The sequence below is a fragment of the Myotis brandtii genome, unplaced genomic scaffold (assembly GCF_000412655.1).
Source record: "Myotis brandtii unplaced genomic scaffold, ASM41265v1 scaffold681, whole genome shotgun sequence".
Lineage (NCBI taxonomy): Eukaryota > Metazoa > Chordata > Mammalia > Chiroptera > Vespertilionidae > Myotis > Myotis brandtii.
In genome coordinates, this window is record NW_005370660.1 from 48,427 (window position 1) to 52,311 (window position 3,885).

Sequence of the window (3,885 nt, forward strand, 5' to 3'; positions counted from 1 at the left end):
AAAGGAAAGGAAAGGAAAGGAAAGGAAAGGAAAGGAAAGGAAAGGAAAGGAAAGGAAGGAAGGAAGGAAGGAAGGAAGGGGAGAGAAAGGAGAGAGAGTAAAGGAGAGAGAGAAATATTGAAAAAGAAAGAAAGAGAGAGAGAGAGAGAGAGGGAGGAAGGGAGGAGAGAGAGAAAGAAAGAAAGGGAAAGAAAGACAGACCAGGCCTAATGAGAGCGAGCAATGTCAAGAAGTACAGATTAGAGTTTTTTACCAAATGGAATTTCAGCATCAGAAAGAAGAGACTTTCTGGATGATGTCACAATCCAAAGAGTAATCATACATGCAGTATATGGAAGATAGGTAAACACAAATATTGAAGGTTTATACTGAAATACATTCTCTATTAAATGTCTGCATTTGCCAGGATTTTGCTAGTTGACAAGAATGCAACAATAAAAAAAGACAAAATTCTTGTCCTCAAGAACATTAAAGCCTTTAGCATAAGCTAATGTGAAGCCTACTTGTTATAAAATGTAACAAACATTTTAATAAAGCTGTAATAAGTTGCAATAAGCACAAGGAAATGCCTAGTTTATTTTAGCAGATGGATATGACAGGCAAAGAGGATCTTCTTGAAGACATGAGTCCTGCGTAGGATCTTGAAGCCAGATGAAAGGTTTGACCTCAGGAGGAGAGAGAATTTAGGCTGAAAAGAAAAAAAAAAGAATAGAGCCTTGGATTTAGAAACCAGTAGCTACAGCTAAATCAAGTAGTGAATTGGAGTCATCAAATATAATGAAGGAAGTAGATGGAGATGTTAACAGAGAAAGAGAAAGTGGTCCAATAATGAATGAGCAAAGCATGCTGTGCTCATTAGCAACATGGATTTTATTCTGTAGATGATGGGGATTTGCTGATGAGTTTTAGGACAGATAGTAACATCTAGAAAATAACTACTAAAATATATAGTAAAAAATAATTGATAATGATACAAACTTTTAAAAATGAGGCTTCTCAGGTTTGAGCTCATATCTTTGGAGTGAGTGAATTTTTATCAGCAAATGTTCTTGGACGGACAGGAAATTAGTAAGCATAAAGGAATCTGAAGCCCAGAGAGGAACAGGGTCTTGCCTAAAGTCCACAAAAATGTCTGAAGCAGGCCTCCAAAGTATTTAGTATGGGCCTATTTACAAAAGCAATCTTCAAATTTTTCTGGTTCTCTAGTGACTGATGTTCACAAATGTAATTGATTGATTGTGTTTGACGCTGCTCAATTTTACAATTTTCTTTTTTTCTGTTCACTGCTTGTAATAGATACATTCAGGACTTAAGCACAGGTAAATGCCCCCTTTAAAGCAAGTAAATAAAGTATTTGCATAATTAATCATTTTCCTTTATAATATCACTTGCATTTATATAATGTTAGATGTTTGAGGGAGGGAAACACTTCCAATTGTTCCTTATGTTTTATATTGCTAAGTGAATGTCTATAGTTCGTTTCAACTATTCAGCTAATATTTACTCTTAAACCATGCTCCTATTGAGCAAGGCAGAAGCTATGAAAACAAATAATGAAATAATCCCAATTCATAGGTCCAATTAGAAAGTCTGTGATTACTCTCAGTTGCCATTGCCATGAATATAACACAAACTGCTTTTCTAGTTAAATAAATAAATAAACATCATGGATTTTGTCATAGACTGTATAGCATATGTTCATTGTAGGAAAAGTAAAAAGAGGGAGAGGAGAAAGAGAAGGAGGGGGAGAGGAGAAAGAGGAGGAGGGGAAGAGGAAAAGGAGGAAGAAAAAAAGAGGAGAGGAAGAGAAGGAGAAGGGGAATCCAGCATAAATATCATCATAAATACCCATTTAGAGATTGCATCTTTATGCCACCAATTAAATGCCACACTAGTGACATAGCAGTCACTCTTTATTGCTTCTTCCCTTGTATAAAGGACACTGACATTTTCAAACTGTATGGTGTTTAGTTGTAGCTTATATGATATCAGTTTTACTTAATTATAAAAAAACAGAACAAGTTCTGGTCCATCAATATTCTAAAATGGCCTATTGTTCAGGGAGGAAGAATCCATAAGTAACACACAAGGCCAGTCCTATGTGTAAAGTCCACTGTTCTTGTTTCCTTCTATCACACATAATCCCCACCCTTCCTATTGTGTCGAAACAGAAAATGAGGTGTGAAATAATGCCCATATTTTGGTTTACCTACCTAAAGTATAGGTGAGTTAATTGTAGGTTTTAATTTTGTGTATTAGCATCTGTCAATTTTTATTTCCTGGCATTTTCCCTATGATGTTTATTTATTTAACTACTGTTGCAATTTGGATCCAATAGTGCCTTTGAATCACTATTTTACACTTTCTTCAGAAGTAGTGAATACCATAGATCATCTAGTAACATGGCCCAAGAAAAATCACTGCAGAAATGAATGAAGGAAGAAAGGAGGTGATATAAGTAAGAGAGAGTGAAAAAAAAGAAAAAGGAAGGAAGAAAATCATTTGACATTCCTTAAATAAATAAAGCAGGATATATTTTTTAAATCATATTGATTTTTATACTCTTGAACCTTGTATAACTTTTATCCATTGAGAATACACTAGACCTTGAATTTGTTTTGCATTGAAAATAGACTATCTACAAGGTGTTGATATCAATTAAAAAGAATAATTATTATTTTAATTGAATTGGACTTTATTTGCCTTAATAAATCATTAATAATATTTTGTTTACCACCAAGAAAATAACAATATCTAATGTGGTTGTTTAAATATAGCATAGAAGATTCACCTAACAAATATTTCCTCAAACCACCTGATAAAAAGTGAAACCTTAAATTCTATTTATAAGGTCCATTTTAGACGCATAATGAGTCGATTATGTGGTTTCTTAAAATTTATGTTAAACAAAGAGTCACCTGGAGAGATGGATAACAAGAGATTGCTACTGTACCTCCGGGATTCTGATTCAGCATGCCTGGAAAGAGGGCCTATGGATTTGCATTTCCTTCACATCAAGCTCCCAGGTGATGCTAACTGTGGTGGTCACATGAACCACATTTTGAGTAATGATGGGCTAGGACAACAAATAATCCTAACACTTAAAAATGCCTTTTTGTGTACTTAATTCTGAGTACATTTCATTATTCAACCAGTGGCAAAGACCTGAATTTTTATACACATTTGCCTGGGGACTTAGTGAAAACTAATTTTTCCTCCTATCTAGTGGAATTACACTAAAACATGGTTCCCAGTGAGGGTCATGAGCCTCTAAGGACTGAAAAGAAGAAATTCAATACCCAAATATAAGCATCCAGTTACTATGTGAGACATAGAAAACTGAGCTTCTGTGGTCATTGGACTGTAATACTAAGAATTGTTTTATTATCTGATACTCGCTGGATTAGTGCATTTTGGCACACCTTTAAATATACCTTAAGATTTAAAATATTTCAAAGTCCATAGAAAAAGTTACATTGTAATAACTTGTAGGAGATACATTTGAAATAAATGATGACTCCAATTTTATTATAAGAGTTGCTACCATATATTAGAAAACCAGTAAAATTTTGATAAAATAGTATCATCTTGGACATGGAGTTTTTCCATCTTTGACATGTGTTTGTTCAAATAGGGCAGTTGGTGTTCTGCAGAAATACTTTTACCATTTCAATTCATTTCCACGCTTACTTTACTGTATATCTCTGAGGCTTATTCATGCATACCTAGACAAATATTGAGATTAACATATGATGGGCACAATTATTTCCTGGTTACTCTGCTGCACAATCTTCTATTGTAAAATTTAAGCCTATTCTTAGTATCTGTGGGGACAGATTTGGGCATTACTTTTAGTTCTATAATATGATCTCATAAGGGTATATA